Source organism: Monodelphis domestica, chromosome 1, assembly GCF_027887165.1.
Source record: "Monodelphis domestica isolate mMonDom1 chromosome 1, mMonDom1.pri, whole genome shotgun sequence".
NCBI lineage: Eukaryota > Metazoa > Chordata > Mammalia > Didelphimorphia > Didelphidae > Monodelphis > Monodelphis domestica.
The window spans coordinates 345,859,017-345,881,441 of record NC_077227.1 but is presented as its reverse complement, the minus strand read 5'-3'; positions in this window follow the sequence as shown (position 1 = coordinate 345,881,441).

The window sequence follows — 22,425 nt, the reverse complement described above, 5'->3', positions numbered from 1 at the left end:
TTACTCAATTTTAATTTCTCCCTTAATTTACTATTTCCAACTTATTTCTCTTCCTGTGAATGATTATGTGTGTTTGTATATATGAGTATATTCTTTCTTTTTTTTTTGTTGAGTTCAAATGACAGTCAAATTCAAATGGCAGGCATTTCCCTCTATCTTGCTCCTAACTGTGTACCTTGATTATGTGAGGTAGTTTCTCTTAGTCTTCCTTTTCCTTCACCCTTTCAATCTCCCCACCTCCAGTATTTTTCTCTTCTGTTCCCTTTCCATTGTTAGGATCTTTAAGACATAAGAGAACTCATATGTAAGTCTTGTATTATTGCACTTCTTTCAAAGACCTGATGATGATAGAATTCAGAGGGGACATGTAGTTTTGATTACTGATACTTTATAATACCTTGAGGTCTGTATATGTAATTCTATATTCATCCCTATCTCTCTTTATTGTTTCCTTTGCTTTTCTAGGTATTTTATTTTTTCCAAATAAATTTTATTATTTTGTTCAGTTCCTCAAAATATCACTGTGCTGATTTGATTGCAATAGTATGAAAGTTGTAAATTAACTTGGTACTATTATAAGTTCCATATTATTGGCAGAGTCCAGTAATGAACACTGAATATTACTTCATCTATTTAAGTTTTAATTTATTTTTCCACAATAAAGACAGCCAGGTGGTGCTATGAATAGAGTGCTAGATTTGGTGTTAGGTACACCTGAATTCAAATACTCTGTTAGACATTTATTAAAAGTTTGACTCTAGACAGGTCAATTAAATTCTCATCCTCAGATTTCTTATTTGCAAAAATGGGGATAATGATAACAACTGCATCACAGATTGTTGTGAATACCAAATAGACTAACATGTAAATTTCCTGAAAGCTTTACAAGGCTATATTTATGTTTGTTATTTTTATTATCACACACATTAGTAATTGACTAAGTGGATCTAATATATGTCTCCAGGCAAAGTGATGGTTTATTATAGTTGAATCTGAAAAGATTGATCTAATATTTTTGAAAAAGGGGTTTTTAATACATAGGTTCCAAAGAGAATTGTTTTTGAGGAAGAAAAAAAAAACATTTAGATCCTCAAGAGGTTTTTGTTGTTGTTGTTGTCTAACTGGTTTTATTAGAAGGATTGTTCATTATTTGTTGTTGTTTTTTAATTGTATTAAGAATATTTTTCCATGGTTACATGATTCATGATTTTTCCAGCCCTTCTTCCATCCCCCCTCGTGGAGCTGACAAGCAATTCCACTGGGTTATACATCATGCATCTTTGTTCAAAACCCATTTCCATAGTATTCACATTTGCAATAGAGAGATCTTTTAATTACAATACCCCAATCATGTACCTATCAAACCACATGATCAACCATTTTTTTCTTCTGAATTTCTACTCACACAGTTCTTTCTCTGGATGTATGTAGATAGCATTCTTTTTTTTTCTTTTTAAACATTATTTTATTTTGTCATTTTCAAACATTATTCATTAGAAACAAAGATCATTTTCATTTCTTCCCCCCACCCCATTACCCCTCTCATTGGATATGTGTGATTCCTCTGGGTATCAGATGTGCCCTTGATCTGAACTCATTTCCATGTTATTGGTTTTGGCATTAGATTATTCATTTAGAGCCTTTCCTCAATCATATCCCCTCCACCCCTGTAGTCAAGTTGTTGCCTTGTCTTGGAGTTTTTACTCCCACTGTTTGTCCTCTGCTTGAGGGTAGTGTTTTTTTCTCCTTGATCCCTGAATGTTGTTAAGGGACATTGAATTGACACTAATGGAAAAGTTCATTACTTTTGATTGTACCATAGTGTATCAGTCTCTGTGTACAATGTTTTCTTGGTTCTGCTCCTCTCACTCTGCATCACTTCCTGGAGGTTGTTTCAGTCTCCATGGAATATTTCCACTTTATTATTCCTTTTAGCACAATAGTATTCCATCACCAACATATACCATAATTTGTTCAGCCATTCCCCAATTGAAGGGTATCCCCTCATTTTCCAGTTTTTTGACACCACAAAGAGTGCAGCTATGAATATTCTTGTACAGGTCTTTTTCCTTATTATCTCTTTGGGGTACAAACCCAGCAGTGCTATGGCTGGATCAAAGGGCAAGCAGTCTTTTATCGCCCTTTGTGCATAGTTCCAAATTGCCCTCCAGAATGGTTGGATCAATTCACAACTCCACCAGCAATGAATTACTGTCCCAACTTTGCCACATCCCCTCCAACATTCATTACTTTCCTTTGCTGTCATGTTAGCCAATCTGCTAGGTGATACCTCAGAGTTGTTTTGATTTGCATCTCTCTGATTATCAGAGACTTAGAACACTTTTTCATGTGCTTATTAATAGTTTTGAATTCTTTGGCTGAGAACTCTCTTATTTTCCTCTTGATTGGAGGTAAGGTCCCCCTTTATATGTATGATACTGTTAATTTGCTTTTCTTCTCTCCTTTTTCTAATTAGATTGACTAGTACTTTGTCCATTTTGTTTTTTCAAAGTACCAGCTTCTTGTCTTACTTATTAGTCCAATAGTTCTATCACTTTCAATTTTATTAATTTCTCCCTTAATTTTTAGGATTTCTAATTTGGTTTTCATCTGGTGATTTTTAATTTGTTCGCTTTCAAGTTTTTTGATTTACATGTCAAATTCATTGATCTCTGCCCTCCCTAATTTATTAATATATGCACTCAGGGATATAAATTTTCCTCTGAGTACTGCTTTGGCTGTATCCCATAAGGTTTGAAAGAATGTCTCACCATTGCTATTTTCTTCACTGAAATTATTGTTTCTATGATTTGTTTTCTAACTAACTGACTTTGGAGCATCATATTATTTAATTTCCAATTGATTTTTTATTTTGCTCTCCATGGACACTTACTGATCATTATTTTTATTGCCTTATCATCTGAAAAGGTTGCATTAATTATTTATGCTTTACTGCATTTGTATGCCATGTTTTTATGACCTAGTATATGGTCATTCTTTGTGAATGAGCCATGTGCTGCTGAAAAGAAGGTGTATTCCTTTTTGTCCCTATTTATTTTTCTCCGTATATCTATTAACTCTATTTTTTCCAAGATTTCATTCACCCCTTTTGCCTCTCTTTATTGATTTTTTATTTGATTCATCTAAATTTGATAGTGGTTGGTTCAAATCTACCACTAGTATAGTTTTATTATCTATTTCCTCCTTCAATTCTGATAGCATTCTTTCTCATTAGTTTCTCTGGATTGTACTGGATGATTTCATTGATACTAGTAGAAAAGTATAGACTTCTGGTCAAGATGGCGGCTTAGAGAAAGCTAAAGTTCAGATCTCCGGAAAACCCTTCCCGACCAATCTCAAACTATAAGCTCCTAAGGCGCCGAAATTCAAAATGATCAACAGCATAGACCCTGGGAATACTCCTCCTGGACCTGGACCTGGATCAAAAGGTACGGCCCCCCTCAAAAGCCAGAACCCGAGATCACTCGGACCTAAGGGGTAGGAGCACAGAGTCCAAGGCTCCGGGAAGCCGCAGCCCCACCCTGCTGTCTGAATAACAACCCTCGGGGCCTTCTATCCGAGTCCCAGTGAAAGTCACTGCCCTCGGAGCTCCCCCCCCCCCCACAGAGAGCAGGGTCAAAACAACAGCAACCCTTAGGGTGGGCAAGACAGCCTCACGGGCTGTATCCTGCTATCCAAGTCTCAGTGAAAGTCCCTGCCCTCGGAGCTCCAAGAAGCCGCAGCCCATCACCCCGCAGGCCGATGAAACAGCCTCACGGCCAGCTATTCTGAAGGCAACTTCCGGAAAGCAACCCGATCCAGAGAGCCGGGGGAGAGTGTGGCCTCCTGGTCCGACCCTTCCATTCCAGTTCCAGTGAGGCATACTCAGTTTAACCCAGGGAAACCTCATAGAACCGGCAATGTGCCCAGGACTAAAGCCTCTGAACACCAAACAGAGATAAGAAAAACTAATCCTCCACATTCAGAGATGGCAAACTCCACAGAAGCACAGAAGCCCCAAAATACCAAGAAAAATAAGAAGAAAGGGGCAACTTTGGACATATTCTATGGAGCCAAAATACAAAATACAGAGCAGATAGAAGATGATATACAAGAAAATGCTCCAAAATCTTCCAAAGGAAATGGAAACTCTCCAGAAACCCATGAAGAATTTGAATCAGAAATGACCAAAAAGATGGAAGCCTTCTGGGAGGAAAAGTTGGAAATAATGCAAAAGAAATTCACGCATTTACAAAACCGGTGTGATGAAACTGAAAAGGAAAACCAGGCTTTAAAGGCCAGAATCAGGCAGCCGGAAGACAACAATCATGTAAAAGAGCAAGAATTAATAAAGCAATGCCAAAATACCAAGAAATTAGAAGAGAACATAAAATATCTCACCGACAAGATGACAGATCTGGAAAATAGAGGGAGAAGAGATAATTTAAGAATAATTGGACTCCCAGAAAAGCCAGAAATAAACAGCAAACTGGACATGGTGATACAAGATATAATCAAAGAAAATTGCCCAGAGATTCTAGAACAAGGGGGCAATACAGCCACTGACAGAGCTCACAGAACACCTTCTACACTAAACCCCCAAAACACAACTCCCAGGAATGTAATTGCCAAATTCCAAAGCTATCAAACAAAAGAAAAAATCCTACAGGAAGCCAGAAAAAGACAATTTAGATATAAAGGAATGCCAATCAAGGTCACACAAATCCTTGCAAGTTCTACTCTGAATGATCGTAAGGCATGGAACATGATCTTCAGAAAGGCAAGAGAGCTGGGTCTCCAACCAAGAATCAGCTACCCAGCAAAACTGACAATATACTTCCAAGGGAAAGAATGGGCATTCAACAAAATAGAAGACTTCCAACTTTTTGCAAAGAAAAGACCAGAGCTCTGTGGAAAGTTTGATACTGAAAATCAAAGAGCAAGGAATACCTGAAAAGGTAAATATTAAAGAAAGGGGAAAAATTTTATCTTCTTCTTTTACTCAAACTCTCTTCTATAAGGACTACATTTATATCAATCTATGTATACTAATATGTGGGAAAAGTGTAATGTATAAATAGGGGGTAAAGAAAGACCAAATAGAATAATGGTTCTCACACAAAGATTCACATGGGAAGGGGAGGGGAAGAAAACTCCTATAAGAGGGAGAGGAAGAGAGGGGGGGGTTTACTTAAACCTCAATCTCAGGGAAATCATCTCTGAGAGGGAAAAACATCCAGATCCATTGGGATCTTGAATTCTATCTTACCCAACAAGGGTAAGGAGAAGGGAAAACCAAGGGGGGGAGGGGGAGAGGGAGAACAAAAAGGGAGGGAAAGAGAGGGGGGAGGGGGAGGGAAGAAAAAGGGAGGGACTAAAAAGGGAAACATCAAGGGAGGGGACAAGGGGGACTGATTCAAAGTAAATCACTGGACTAAAAGGTAGAGCCGAAGAAGAAAAGGTTAGAATTAGGGAAGGCTATCAAAATGCCAGGGAGTCCACAAATGACAATCATAACTTTGAACGTGAATGGGATGAACTCACCCATAAAAAGTAGACGAATAGCAGAATGGATTAGAATCCAAAACCCTACCATATGTTGTCTTCAAGAAACACACATGAGGCGGGTTGACACCCACAAGGTCAGAATTAAAGGATGGAGTAAGACCTTCTGGGCCTCAACTGATAGAAAGAAGGCAGGAGTGGTAATCATGATATCTGATAAATCCAAAGCAAAAATAGATCTGATCACAAGGGATAGGGTAGGTAATTATATTTTGTTAAAAGGGACTCTAGACAATGAGGAAATATCATTAATCAACATGTATGCACCAAATAATATAGCACCCAAATTTCTAATGGAAAAACTAGGAGAATTGAAGGAAGAAATAGACAATAAAACCATACTAGTGGGAGACTTAAACCAACCATTATCAAATTTAGATAAATCAAATCAAAAAATAAATAAGAAAGAGGTAAAAGAAGTGAATGAAATCTTAGAAAAATTAGAATTAATAGACATATGGAGAAAAATAAATAGGGATAAAAAGGAATACACCTTCTTCTCAGCACCACATGGCACATTCACAAAAATTGACCATACATTAGGTCACAGAAACATGGCACACAAATGCAGAAAAGCAGAAATAATGAATGCATCTTTCTCAGATCACAAGGCAATAAAAATAATGATTAGTAATGGTACATGGAAAACCAAATCTAAAACCAATTGGAAATTAAACAATATGATACTCCAAAACAGTTTAGTTAAAGAGAAATCATAGAAACAATTAATAATTTCATCGAGGAAAATGACAATGGCGAAACATCCTTTCAAACCTTTTGGGATGCAGCCAAAGCGGTAATCAGAGGTAAATTCATATCCCTGAATGCTTATATTAACAAACAAGGGAGAGCAGAGATCAATCAATTGGAAATGCAAATGAAAAAACTCGAAAGCGATCAAATTAAAACCCCCCAGCAGAAAACCAAACTAGAAATCTTAAAAATTAAGGGAGAAATTAATAAAATTGAAAGTGATAGAAGTATTAATTTAATAAATAAGACAAGAAGCTGGTACTTTGAAAAAACAAACAAAATAGACAAAGTACTGGTCAATCTAATTAAAAAAAGGAAGGAAGAAAAGCAAATTAACAGCATTAAAGATGAAAAGGGGGACAGCACCTCTGATGAAGAGGAAATTAAGGCAATCATTAGAAATTACTTTGCCCAATTATATGGCAATAAATACACCAATTTAGGAGAAATGGATGAATATATACAAAAACACAAACTGCCTAGACTAACAGAAGAGGAAATAGAATTCTTAAATAATCCCATATCAGAAAATGAAATCCAACAAGCCATCAAAGTACTTCCTAAGAAAAAATCCCCAGGGCCTGATGGATTCACCAGTGAATTCTATCAAACATTCAGAGAACATTTAATCCCAATACTATACAAACTATTTGACATAATAAGCAAAGAGGGAGTTCTACCAAACTCCTTTTATGACACAAACATGGTACTGATTCCAAAACCGGGCAGGTCAAAAACAGAGAAAGAAAACTATAGGCCAATCTCCCTAATGAATATAGATGCAAAAATCTTAAATAGGATACTAGCAAAAAGACTCCAGCAAGTGAGGGGAGGGGAGGGGAAAGATCATTCACCATGATCAAGTAGGATTCATACCAGGGATGCAGGGCTGGTTCAACATTAGGAAAACCATCCACATAATTGACCACATCAATAAGCAAACCAACAAGAATCACATGATTATCTCAATAGACGCAGAAAAAGCCTTTGATAAAATACAACACCCATTCCTATTAAAAACACTAGAAAGCATAGGAATAGAAGGGTCATTCCTAAAAATAATAAACAGTATATATCTAAAACCATCAGCTAATATCATCTGCAATGGGGATAAACTAGATGCATTCCCAATAAGATCAGGAGTGAAACAAGGATGCCCATTATCACCTCTACTATTTGACATTGTACTAGAAACACTAGCAGTAGCAATTAGAGAAGATAAAGGAATTGAAGGCATTAAAATAGGCAAGGAGGAGACCAAGTTATCACTGTTTGCAGATGACATGATGGTCTACTTAAAGAATCCTACAGATTCAACCAAAAAGCTAATTGAAATAATCAACAATTTTAGCAAAGTTGTAGGATACAAAATAAACCCACATAAGTCATCAGCTTTTCTATATATCTCCAACACAGCTCAGCAGCAAGAACTAGAAAGAGAAATCCCATTCAAAATCACCTTAGACAAAAGAAAATACCTAGGAATCTACCTCCCAAGACAAACACAGGAACTATATGAACACAACTACAAAACACTCGCCACACAACTAAAACTAGACTTGAGCAAATGGAAAAACATTAACTGCTCATGGATAGGACGAGCCAATATAATAAAAATGACCATCCTACCCAAACTTATTCATCTATTTAGTGCCATACCCATTGAACTACCAAAATACTTCTTCACTGATTTAGAAAAAAACATAACAAAGTTCATTTTGAAGAACAAAAGATCAAGGATATCCAGGGAAATAATGAAAAAAAAAACACATATGATGGGGGCCTTGCAGTCCCTGACCTAAAACTATATTACAAAGCAGCAGTCATCAAAACAATTTGGTACTGGCTAAGAAACAGAAAGGAAGATCAGTGGAATAGACTGGGGGAAAGCGACCTCAGCAAGACAGTATACGATAAACCCAAAGATCCCAGCTTTTGGTACAAAAATCCACTATTTGATAAAAACTGTTGGGAAAATTGGAAGACAGTGTGGGAGAGACTAGGAATAGATCAACACCTCACAGCCTACACCAAGATAAATTCAAAATGGGTGAGTGACTTAAACATAAAGAAGGAAACCATAAGTAAATTGGGTCAACACAGAATAGTATACATGTCAGACCTTTGGGAGGGGAAAGGCTTTAAAACCAAGCAAGATATAGAAAGAATCACAAAATGTAAAATAAATAATTTTGACTACATCAAACTAAAAAGCTTTTGTGCAAACAAAACCAATGTAACTAAAATCAGAAGGGAAACAACAAATTGGGAAAAAATCTTCATAGAAATCTCTGACAAAGGTTTAATTACTCATATTTATAAAGAGCTAAATCAATTGAACAAAAAATCAAGCCATTCTCCAATTGATAAATGGGCAAGGGACATGGATAGGCAGTTCTCAGATAAAGATATCAAAACTATTAACAAGCACATGAAGAAGTGTTCTAAATCTCTCATAATCAGAGAGATGCAAATCAAAACAACTCTGAGGTATCACCTCACACCTAGCAGATTGGCTAACAGAACAGCAAAGGAAAGTAATGAATGCTGGAGGGGATGTGGCAAAGTAGGGACATTAATTCATTGCTGGTGGAGTTGTGAACTGATCCAACCATTCTGGAGGGCAATTTGGAACTATGCCCAAAGGGCGACAAAAGAATATCTACCCTTTGACCCAGCCATAGCACTGCTGGGTCTGTATCCCAAAGAGATAATGGACAAAAAGACTTGTACAAAAATATTCATAGCTGCGCTCTTTGTGGTGGCTAACACTGGAAAACGAGGGGATGCCCATCAATTGGGTAATGGCTGAACAAACTGTGGTATATGTTGGTGATGGAATACTATTGTGCTAAAAGGAATAATAAAGTGGAGAAGTTCCATGGAGACTGGAACAACCTCCAGGAAGTGATGCAGAGCGAGAGGAGCAGAACCAGGAGAACATTGTACACAGAGACTAATACACTGTGGTATAATCGAACATAATGGACTTCTCCATTAGTGGTGGTGTAATGTCCCTGAACAATTTGCAGGGATCCAGGAGAAAAAAAACACCATTCATAAGCAAAGGATAAACTATGGGAGTGGAAACACCGAGGAAAAGCAACTGCCTGAATACAGAGGTTGAGGGGACATGACAGAGGAGAGACTCTAAATGAACACTCTAATGCAAATACTGTCAACAAAGCAATGGGTTCAAATCAAGAAAACATCTAATGCCCAGTGGACTTACGCGTCGGCTATGGGGGGTGGGGGTTTGGGGAGAGGAAAAGAAAATGATCTATGTCTTTAACGAATAATGCTTGGAAATGATCAAATAAAATATATTAAAAAAAATAAGAACATGAAAAAAAAAGAAAATATATTACATTTAATTTTTCCACAATGTATCAGTCTCTGGGTACAATGTTTTCCTGGTTCCCCTCCTTTTACTTTGCATCAAATCCTGGAGTTCTTTCTAGTTCACATAGACATCCTCCAGTTCATCATTCCTTTCAGCAAGTTAGTATTCCATCACCATCAGATACCAAAATATCATTATCCATTCCCCAATTGATGGACAACCCCCTCACTTTCCAATTTTTTGCAACCAAAAAGAGAGTAACTCTAAATATTTTTGTACAAGTATTTTTTCTTATTATTTCTTTGGGGCAGAAATCCAGCAGTGGTAGGGCTAGATAAAAGGACTGGGATTTTTAAAAGTCTTTTTTCATAGTTCCAAATTGCCCACCAGAATGGTTGGACCAATTCCCAGCTCTACTTTCAATGTATTAGTCTCCCAAATTTGTCATATCCCCTACAGCATTTCTCACTTTTCTTTATTGTCGTATTGGCCAGTCTTCTAAGTGTGAGGTGGTATCTTAGCATTGTTTTAATTTGTATTTCTCTAATCAGGAGGTATTTAAAACATTTTTTTCATGTGGTTATTGATAATTTCTATTTTTTCATCAGAAAACAACCTATTCATATCCCTTGACCATTTGTGTATAGGGAAATGGTTTGATTTTTTGTAAATTTGAATTAGTTCCATATATATATATTTGGAAAATTAAACCTTTGTCACAGAGTTTTATTATAAAAATATTCTCTCAGTTTGTTGCTTTCCTTCTAATTTTGTTTGCATTGGTTTTGTTTGTAGAAAACATTTTTAATTTGATATGATAAAAGTTATTCATTTTACATTTTGTAATGGTCTTTATCTCTTTCTTTGTCTTAAATTCCTTCCTTTCCCACAGATCTGACAGGTATACTATGCTATGTTTATCTAATTTATTTATTTTTTCACTCTTTATATTTAATTTCTTTACCCATTTTGAATTTATATTTCTATAGAGTTTCTATAGCATTTAAGATATTGATTTAAACCTAATTTTTCACATATGATTTTGCAATTTTCCCAAAAATTTTTGTCAAATATTGAATTCTTGTCCCAAAAGTTGAGATTTTGGAGTTTATTGAACACTAGATTGCTAAAGTCATTTACCCCTGGTCAATTCCACTTATCCACACTTCTGTCTCTTAGGCAGCACCATATTGTTTTGATGATCACTGCTTTATAGTGCAGTTTAAGATGTGGTAGTAATAGAACCCCATTCTTCACATTTTTTCAATTATCTTCCTTGATATTCTTGATCTTTTGCTCTTCCAGATGAACTTTGTTATATTTTTTCCTATTATAAAATTTCATGATAGTTTGATAGATATGGCACTGAATAAGGAGATTAGTTTGGGTAGTATTGTCATTTTTATATTAACTTGTCCTACTCAGGAACAATTAGTGCTTTTCCAGTCATTGAGATCCAGTTTTCATTATGTGAAGTGTTTCATAGCTGTGCCCATATAATTCCTGTGTTTGTCTTGGCAGATAGATTCCTAAATATTTTATATTATCTAGAATGATTTTAAACAGAGTTTTTCTTTCTAAGTTCCATTGCTGAAGTTTGTTGGAAATATATAGAAATGCTGATGACTTATGTGGGTTTATTTTGTATCCTGCAACTTTGCTAAAGTTGTTGATTATTTTGACTAGCTTTTTGTTTGATTCTCTGTAGTTCTTTAAGTAGACCATCATGTCATCTGTAAAGAGCGATACATTGATCTCCTCCTTGCCTATTTTAATGCCTTCAATTTCTTTTTCTTCTCTAATTGCTACTGCTAGTGTTTCTAGTACAATGTTAAAGAATAGAGGTGATAATGGGCATCCTTATTTCATTCCTGATCTTATTGGGAAGGCCTCTAGTTTGTCCCCATTGCAGATGATGTTTGCTGATGATTTTAGATATATAATATTTATTATTTTTAGGATAGGCCCTTCTAATCCTATGTTTTCTAGTGTTTTTAATAGGAATGGGTGTTGCATTTTGTCAAAGGTTTTTTCTGCATCTATTGAGATAATCATGTGATTTTTGTCAGTTTACTTGTTAATATGGTCAATTATGTGGATGGTTTTCCTAATATTAAACTATCCTTGCATTCCTGGTATGAATCCTACCTGGTCATAGTGAATAACTCTCGTGATGACTTGTTGGAGTGTTTTTGCTAGTATCCTATTTAAGATTTTTGCATGTATATTCATTAGGGAGATTGGTCTATAATTTTCTTTCTCTGTTTTTGACCTGCCTGGTTTTGGGATCAGTACCATATTTGTGTCATAATAGAAATTTGGTAGAACTCCTTTTTTGCTCATTCTGTCAAATAGTTTATACAGTATAGGGGTTAGTTGTTCTTTGAATGTTTGATAGAATTCACTTGTGAATCCATCAGGCCCTTGGTATTTTTTCTTAGGGAGTTCTTTGATGGCTTGTTCAATTTCTTTTTCTGATATGGGGATTTTTATGTAGTCTGTTTCTTCCTCTGTTAATCTATGCAATTTATATTTTTGTAAATATTCATCCATATCACTTAGATTGTCATATTTATTGCCATCTAATTGGGCATAATAATTTTTAATGATTGCTTTAATTTAGTCTTCATTGGAGGTGAGGTCTCCCTTTTCATCTTGAATACTGTCGATTTGGTTTCTTTCCTTTTTTAAATTAGATTAGATTCTGTTTTGGCATTTCATCCTCTACAGTTTGTCACTGTTCCCCCTAAGTGTAATTCTTCTAGCTGTCCAGGTGATAATAAAAAATTTAAAGAGTTGTCAATGACCTTTATTCTTATAGGTATACATATCATTTTAACATATTGGGTCTCTTTAAAAAGTATTTATTTTATTTTTCTTTTTTTCCCTTTGTCTTAATTACATTTTGATGATTTTCTTGAGTTATGTGGCTGGTGTAACATTTAAATTAGTTTTTCTACTAAAGAGTATTATATTTTTATGAAGTATATTAAAGATTATTAGAATTAAGAAATAAAGAAATACAAAATAAGAACAGCACGTGCAACCTACATTTTGCCTGACTGGTAGAGAGACGTGTGTGCTTAGAAGTGGAAGCAGAGAGAGCAAGTAGACAGTATAGTCAGTTTAAATACCCATTTTGTTCTTGGACAGGTGGGTATCTCCGGTGAGATTTTAGGGAATTCTGGGAACTACCAAGGACTTCTGGGAATTGAAGTCTGGGGTTCAAATCTCCATTTTTACATTGGGCATCAAATTTTCTGTTCAGGTCTGGTCTTTTCTTTAAAAATGCTTGGAATTCTTCTATTTTGTTAAATGACCATACTTCCCCCTGTAAGAATATAGTCAGTTTTTTCTGAGTAATTGATTCTTGGTTGTAGACCTAGTTACCTTGTTTTCCAGAATATCATATTTCATACCTTTTAGTCCTTTATTGTAGATACAATCAGATCCTGTGTTATCCTCACTGTGGTTCCATGGTATCTGAATGACTTCTTAGCAGGTTGTAATATTTTTTCCCTGGTCTGATAGTTCTTGAATTTGGCTATAACATTCCTGGGTGCTGTCAGTTGGGGATTAAGTACAGGAAGTTATCTGTGGATTCTTTTACTCTCCTCTTTTCCCTCTTCTTCTAGGATATTGGGGCAGTTTTCTTGGACAATTTCCTGTAGTATGATGTCCAGGATTTTGTTATGGTCTTCCTGTAGACCAATGATTCTTATGTTGTCTCTCCTGGAATGATTTTCTAAATCTTCTGTTTTGTGAATGAGGTGCTTAACATTTTCCTCAATTTTTTTCATTCTTTTGGTTTTGTTTTATAGTGTCCTGCTGCCTTATGAATTTGCTTGTTTCTTGTTGTATATTTGTTCTTAAAGACTAGATTTCATCCCTGGATTTTTGGTCATCCTTCTCCTTCTGGTCTGATTTTCTTTGGAGGTCATCTTTCATCTTCTTTGCCTCATCTTTCATCTCCTTTGCCTCATTTTCAAGCTGGTTGGCTTTCAAGACACTATTTTCTTGTTTTGGTTTAAGTGCCTCTGTTTCCAGATAACTTATCTTACTTTTTAAGTTGTTTTCCCAGTTGTCTGCAGCCTCTCTTAATTGTGTTTTAAATTGTCTTTTGAGTTTTTCCAGAGTCTGTATCCAATTTGCTGGGTTTTCTGTTTTTTGTTTGTTTGTTTGTTTGTTTTTTTGCTTGGTATTCCCTTATCCTTCTCTGTTCTGTTTGCTCTTTGTTCATTGCCTATATAGAAGCTTTCAATTGTAATTTCTTTCTCTTTTTCTGTTGTTTGTTCATATTTTCCCCTTCTTTACTCCCTGCTGTTGCCTTAGCTGTTGCTCCTCTCATTTTGTTTTGTGGTTTTGGACTTTTCTTTCTGCCTTCATCCTTGGAGTTTGTCAGTAAATCTCTCAGTGCAGTCTGTGGTGGAGGGGTTTTAGAGCTTGAGTTTCCTTGCCCTCTGAAGACTTAGATGGGATTATGTCCAGCTGGGTTGCTGAATGTGCCCTGAGGCCAAAACCTTAGGAAGGGGGGGCAATATGGAGTGTCTCTGCTGCTGCAAATATAGCTCCCACTCAGCTCTGTGTTTCTTCTCTAACTGCTTCCCCATTGCCTGTGTTGGATGGTCTGAGCCTGGTACAGTTTTGCCCACAAGGTACTCCCTCCAGACCAGTGCCTTTGCCCACCCAGAGTTTCCAGGTGCCACTGGAGGCTTAGAGCTCTAGGTGGGGGAGGTGTCCCAGGACCTTCCTTCTTCCTTCCCCTTAAATCCGAGTGTTCTTGAAGAATTCTGGCTTCTGGGCATGTACTTTTTAAGTTGAGTCCAGCAGGAGGGTTCCTTGGCTCTGTCTTGTTCTTAGGTTTGATTTTCAGTCCCCTAGGAGCATTTAGTTTGTAATCAGTAAGGAAGGGTTTTCAGAGGTCTGAACTTTTGCTGCCTCTATGCCACCATCTTCAAGAATTATGTCTTAATTGGTTTTTGTAGTCTTTTTTGAGCCATTCCAGAATCTGTATCCAATTCATATTTTTCTGTTGTACTTTTAGATTCCTGCCATCACTCTATGCCCACATGGATCAGCCCACTTCAGTGCAAAGTGCCCTGGGATCAGACTCTGGATTTCTCCACTGATTTGAAATTTCAAGGTTTATGGATTGGCTTGTACCTCTTTTTGTCCAGTCATGATCTCAGGGTCTGCTGGCTTTAGCTTAGGATCTGAACCTGTGATAGTAGATGTGGAGTGTGGGGGTGTGGCTTGCTCTTGGCTTGCCCTTCTCTCTTTGCTACAGCCTCTTGCTGGTTCTATTCTCCTCTTACCCCAGTGTCCTATATGTTCTCTGCCTTGCCTTTTGGGTTTCTCTTTTCTTGAAAATTGTTTCACTCTGTCTCCTTGTTGGTTCTTTCACTCCTGTATGCATTTAGGGGTGATAGTTTAATCTTGATTAGAGAAGATTCTTGTGGTGACACAGAGAAATTTTTGATTACTCTGCCATCTTGACTCCCAGTTTTTTGTTTTGACTAAGTGATATTACTACAGGAAAAGTCTGTTGTAGTTATTAAGAAAAGGAGAGGGCTAAATTCTATATGCAAAGCTCCATATTAGCTTCACCATCCATGATATTCATTGATCTAGAGGTATTCCAAACTGGAAATTGAACTTTTTAGTAAGGATATTTTGTTGGAAATGCTTTGAATCTGTCAAGTTCTTTCCCAGAAATAGTCTTCTGTTATTACTCCAGGAACAATTAGATTTATTTAATAGGGAAACAAATTGTGTCCATAAAGAAACTTGCAAGCATCCATGGGGCACACCTAAAAAGAATTTAAAGTAGGTTAGAGCAGATTTCTCCTTAGTACAATTAGGGTATATGGGTATGCAAAATCAGTTGTGTGGTCATAAAAGCTAAGAGGAAAAGATCAACGATAAGTTAACTGTTCCCTTTTTGGATATGTAGACTTTCAGAGGTTACTGTGAATATGGGGCTATGGATAGAGTGAGTAGTGGGAAAGATTTTTAATGTGTTCAAAACCAAAGGGAGCTTAAATAAAGTCTTACCACTTCAATCCGATTCCCTACCTTTTTATCTGACGTCTTCCTTTGGACAAGTCCCCTTATCATTTCATACATGAGAGCAAAATGTAGTTATTTCCCAGGGCTCATTTTAGCATTAGTTTGTCTGGGGGATTTCATGGAGCACTTAAAAGTAGATCCTCATATCCGCTCAGGTATCTTGCCTTTCAATATATGGCAAATAGTCAACTCCAATCACGGAAACCTTCTCCTTCCACCCTGTTCCTTGCTCTTTCTTCACCAAAATGAAAATTTAATGTCAAAAGGAAATATCATTTATCTCTGTATTTATCTGGAAGGAGAACTTATTTCTGTTTTCTAAAGCATAGATATTTGGGATGTACATTGATGAGAGACACTAGGAGAGGGAAAATCCCCTAAAGGCAAACAATAAGAATATTTTAAAGATGGATTTTATTTTATATTTTCCCTTCTCATCTGCCAGTCCTAGATGATCTGGTCCAGACAGCATCTGCTCCCTCTGGACTGGTTGTATGCTAGAATATTGAAAACAATCAGTATATTTAGAAGAGAGGAGAAGAGAGGATGGAAAAGTTTTGACAGAGGCCAAAAAATACCAATAATTTGGCTCTTAGGTGCATTTGATATCTGTTTTTTGACTACTGGGAGAAATGTGGACCAAAACTTGAGGAAAGAATTCATTCTCTGTTTAAAAATGCTATTGCTAATCCTAGAGAATCAACCAAAAAGCTAGTCGAAATAATCAACAACTTTAGCAAAGTTGCAGGATATAAAATAAACCCACAAAAATCATCAGCATTTCTATATATCTCCAACCCATTTTATCAGCAAGAATTAGAAAGAGAAATTCCATTTAAAATCACCTTAGACAATATAAAATACTAAGGAATCTATCTGCCGAGACAAACATGGAAACTATATGAAAACAACTACAAAACACTCTCCACACAGTTAAAACTAGACCTAAATAATTGGGAAAATATTGTTTGCTCATGGGTGGGACAAGCTAACAATAAAAATGTCAATCCTACCCAAATTAATTTACTTATTTAGTGCCATACCCATTGAACTACCAAAACACTTTTTTACTGAATTAGAAAAAAAACATAACAAAGTTCATTTGGAAGAACAAAAGATCAAGGATATCCAGGGAAATCATGAAAAAAAATGCAAATGAAGGAGGACTTGCAGTCCCAGATCTCAAACTATACTAGAAAGTAGTGATCATCAAAACAATTTGGTACTCGTTAAGAGACAGAAAGGAGGATCAGTCTATGATAAGCCCAAAGATCCCAGTTTTGGGGACCAAAACCCAATATTTGATAGAAACTGCTGGGAAAATTGGAAGACAATATGGAAGAGATTAGGTTTGGATCACATCTCACATCCTACACCAAGAATGCAGAATGGGTGAATGACTTGAATATAAAGAAGGAAACTATAAGCAAATTAGGTGAAGACAGAATAGTATACTTGTTAGGTCTTTGGGAAAGGAAAGTCTTTAAAACCAAGCCTGAGGTGGAAAAAGTCACAAAATGTAAAATCAATAATTTTGATTACATCAAATTAAAAAGTTTTTGTACAAACAAAACTAATGTATCCAAAATTAGAAGGGAAGCAACAAATTGGGAAACAATCTTCATTACAAAAAACTCTGACAAATGTCTAATTATTCATAAAGAGCTAAATAAATTGTACAAAAAAAATCAAGCCATTCTCCAATTGATAAATGAGCAAAGGACATGAATAGGCAGTTTTCAGATAAAGAAATCAAAACTATTAAAAAGCACATGAAAAAGTGTTCTAAATCTCTTATAATCAGAGAAATGCACATCAAAACAACTCTCAGGTATCACCTCATACCTAACAGATTGGCTAACATGACAGCAAAGGAAAGTAGTGAATGCTGGAGGGGATGTGGCAAAGTTGGGACATTAATTCATTGCTGGTGGAGTTGTGAATTGAACCAACCATTCTGGAGGGCAATTTGGAACTAAGCCCAAAGGGTGCTGAAAGACTGCTTGCCCTTTGATCCAGCCATAGCACCGCTGGGTTTGTACCCCAAAGAGATAATAAGGAAAAAGACTTGTACAAGAATATTTAAAGTCTTGCTCTTTGTGGTGGCAAAAAAAAAATTGGAAAATGAGGGGATGTCCTTCAATTGGGGAATTGCTGAAGAAATTGTGGTATATGTTGGTGACAGAATACTATTGTGCTCAAAGGTATAATAAAGTGAAGGAATTCCATGGGGACTGGAACAACCTCCAGGAATTGATGCAGATTGAGAGGAGCAGAACCAGGAAGACATTATACACAGAGACTGATACACTGTGGTGCCGTCGAATGTAATGGACTTCATTATAGGCAATGTAGTGATCTTTTACAACTAGGAGGAATCTACAAGAAAATCCACTATCCACATTCAGAGGAAACACTATGGGAGTAAAAACACCAAAGAAAAACAACTGCTTGAATACATGGATGGAAGGGATATGGTTGGGGATATAGATTAAATGAACATCCTAGTGCAAACATCAACAACATGGAAATACATTCTCATCAAGGACACAAGTAATACCCAATGAAATTGTGCATGGGCTGTGGGAAGGGTGGGTTTAAGGGGAGGGAGAGAAATAATGTGATTATTGTAACAAAGGAATTGTTATAATGTTGTATATGTTATAAATTGACTAAATAAACTAATTCAAATGAAAAAAATAAAATAAAATGCTATTGCTGAATTAACATTGGGAGTAAAATGAAAGCTGGGAAATTCATATGATGGGGAAAGCAAAAGGAGTCTTTTAAGAAGGATGATCAGTCCTTGAATTATACTTACAACGTCTAACTCTACCATAGAATTGTTTGAATTTCCTGTGAGTAATCTAGGAGACAATTAACAGATATAAGTTAGACTTTGCATTTTTTTAAAGGTAGACTTAGCTCCATAGTCTAAAAATCCCTAAAGGTGTTTAACTGGCTACTGTTTCCTTTTATATTGCACCTTGGACACCACTGAACCCTTCCATCCCTGAATCAGAAAATTATATTGCAATGTGAGCTTCTTGAGAGAAGGGATGTCTTAATTTTCTATTTATACTCTCAGGGCTTTGTACATAGAAAATACTCAATAAATGTTTTAATTTATTATCCATCCATATATCTATTTATTCATTTATCATAAAGATTTTTCTCATGTGAGTGAAATTTGATTTTCCTTGAAAATTATCTATCATCTTTCCATTTCACATGCTTTATATTATATTCCAGTCACAAATTTTTTCCTTCTATAGTTTGCCCACATCTAATACTCTCCTTCCTCCTTTCTGTCTATCCAGACTCCACTTATTCTCCATGGCTGAGTTCATCTGCTCTAGCTAACACTGATTCTCTCTTTCTCTGAATTCTTATAGCACTTACAGTCTATAGTATACATTTTAATGCTTGATTTTACAACGTTGGTAATTTCAGAATGCTATTTTTCTTAATAATAATTTTCAAGCTGTTTATTTGTTGAGGTGGGACATTTGTACTAGAAAATTCAGTAGAGTAGAAAATTCCTGGTGTGTAAATGTCCTCCACAAATATCAGGTGACTCAATTTAAGACAGATGCTTGGTTGAACTGTGTGGATGGGAATGAGAGTGATTTACTCATTGTTAATGAGTTAGGCTGTATCAGAAGTAGGATCTGAGTCTTTCTCATTATAAGGCTAATTGATCCATTAGATCGTAAATCTTTTCAGAGCAGGAACTATCTTTGCTTTTATTCATATTTGTATCCCCAGTAGTTAGCATGGTACTTGGAAAAATAGGCATTTGATAAATGTCTTTTGGCAGACTGACTAATCTATTAAGCCAATAGTTACCTCATACTTATCTTTTGTTGTATCACATTTTTGTCTGATTTACTGGATAATAAGTTTCTTGAAGATGGGAATCTTGTATTAAAAAGTATTTCTTTTATAACATACCTTATTGGTATTGACCACAACATTGGGGATGTAGCATATGTTTTAAACACTTGATGTTTGATACAGTGCTATTAATTTTATAGTAGTAACTAACCCATTCTTCATTCAAATAAAAGTTGTAAAGCACCAGTTAGTTCAATTCAATAACAATTTAATAAAGTAGCTGCTGTTTGCCAACTTCTGGATTGTTTTTACTTACAATGATTTTAATGGTATAGATAACTTCCAACAAGGAAACTTCCTTTGCCATTGTAAAGTGTTATTTTATCTATAACTTACATGATGTCCTCATGGTCATATCCTGGCCATCTCTTTGCCATACTACACTCAACCTGCTTTCTACCTCTTGCTTTGAGAATAACAATTAAACCAACTGTCTCTTAAAAGTTCCTCTTAATCACTTTCTCTGACAGCAATCACCATTCCCTTGGATTTTCTTGTCCAAGATATTTTTACTTAGCCACCACTCTCCTATGTATACCATTTTCTCATATTAGAATGTAAGTGACTTGAGGTTAGAGGGTGTAATGATTGATTTGTTTTGTATCTCTAGCTCTGATCAAAGTGCCTAGAATATAGCCAGGGCTAATAACTTTTTCTCCTTCATTTATTCAGTCACTCTCTTTATTTTAAATTTTCCAAAGGCTATATCTTGACATAATCTCTAATCTTTTTTTCTGACATTTTGAGATCCATGTTCACTCCCTATCTCACATTGCTTCCCCTTTATAGATATGATATAGGTTGCATCATGCATATATAAACATTTTCATGTTTGTAATGTAAAAGAAGTCACAGTCATTCTTTAGAGAGTTGATTAGATCATTAGGAGTTTATACAATTTGACCAGGGACTCATATCAAGTAGATCAAACTGAGACTTCCTCCCTCAACTTCCTGATTCTGAGGTCAGATCTCTTTCTACTATCGTACAATGTTGGGGATATAAATAAAGTAAATATGTGTTGCCTTGTGAGCCAGGTAACTATATCTCCCTTTTGTGACTCTAGAGATACCCTGAAGTGTTAACATTTCTCTTTAATTATATCTGCTTGAGTCACTAGATTGTATTCTACTCACTATTAGCCAAAAGTGAAATAACTGGCAGCTATGACTCCATTTAACCACTTAATATACAACAACATATAACAAAGGCAAAAATAAAAGCATCTCTTTACAATACTTAAAAGGCATATTCTTTCTTATAAAGTTTTGGCCTCTGGGGAGAGTGAGCTTAGAATAAGGAGGTTCTGCAAGACATAAGTCTCACCAAATTCTTGTCTATATGTGGCATTTCTGCTGGATGAATCAGGCTACTTCTATGCTGGCCACTTTGTTGCTCTTCATGACATTGATGCTGGATTGGCTCCAAAACCCAGAATTGATTAACTTCCAGACTTAGACTATAGGGGCTTTCTCTCCTCTCTCTCTCAAGGTCAGAGTCTCTAGATGAATTTCTTTCACTTACATGAATAAGCATTGAGATGGGTAAGTACTATATAGAAGGTCACATGTTGGTTTAAAGGGCCCAACACCTTTCTCCTTTAAATGTTATCTCTAATCAGATACTATTAGCAAGGAAGTCACTACAAAAGAAAGATATGTCTAACAGAGAGAAAAATGGAAATACCTTTTATGTAGACTTCAGCTTAGCTTCCACAACTATATTCAATCAAAGAAGCTGATCTCCACTTTGTGTTTAAGAGATTGGTTACAGAATGTCTATACATGCTCCAAAAACTCTCTAAGGCATCCTTTACCTGCCATCACAAATCTGTAGGAAGAAAGTTCCCCAACTTCTTCCACATGAGGAATAGAATGAGTCATTCATATTTGTAAGTCCCCCATTACACAAAAGTAAAAGATTTCCTGTATCCAAGGACTTTGTAATCCTATATACATATGTAATGATTTCTCAGATTGAGTTGACCTTTCTACCATGCCAGATATTTGTATATAAAGATATAAAGGTAAACCATTTGTTCTTAGACATAAAAATATCAACAACAAAAAACCTAAACTAATCATTCTAGACTTTGAAATAAGATTCACACAGGGAAGTTTGCTATTGCTTTAGATGATTCCCTTTGACCTTTAGCTTCAATAATCATAGAAATATAGTTTTAGGGCCTTAGGGGTCACTAGTCCAACTCACTCATCAAACAGATGGTGAAACCAAGGCCCAGAGAGAAATTCCTTCCTTGAGAGCACATAAATGTTCATGAGGTTACCATCCTACCCAAACTTATCTATTTATTTTGTGCCATACCCATTGAACTTCCAAAAAAACTGTTTTACAGAATTGGAAAAAAACCATAAAAAAGTTCATTTGGAAGAACAAAAGATCAAGGATATCCAGGGAAATAATGAAAAAAAAATGAGAAGGAAGGTGGCCTTGCAATCCCAGATCTCAAACTATACTATAAAGCAGTGGTCATCAAAATAATTTGGTACTGGCTAAGAGACAGAAAGGAGGATCAGTGGAATACACTTGGGGTAAGGGACTTCAGCAAATCAGTCTGGAAAATCTAAAGACCCTAGCTTTTGGGACAAAAATTCACTATTTGATAAAAATTGCTGGGAAAATTGGAAGACAGTGTGGGAGAGATTAGGCTTGGATCAACACCTCACACCCTACACCAAGATAAACTCAGAATGGGTGAATGACCTGAACATAAAGAAGGAAACAATAAGTAAATTAGGTGAACACAGAATAGTATACATGCCAGATCTTTGGGAAGG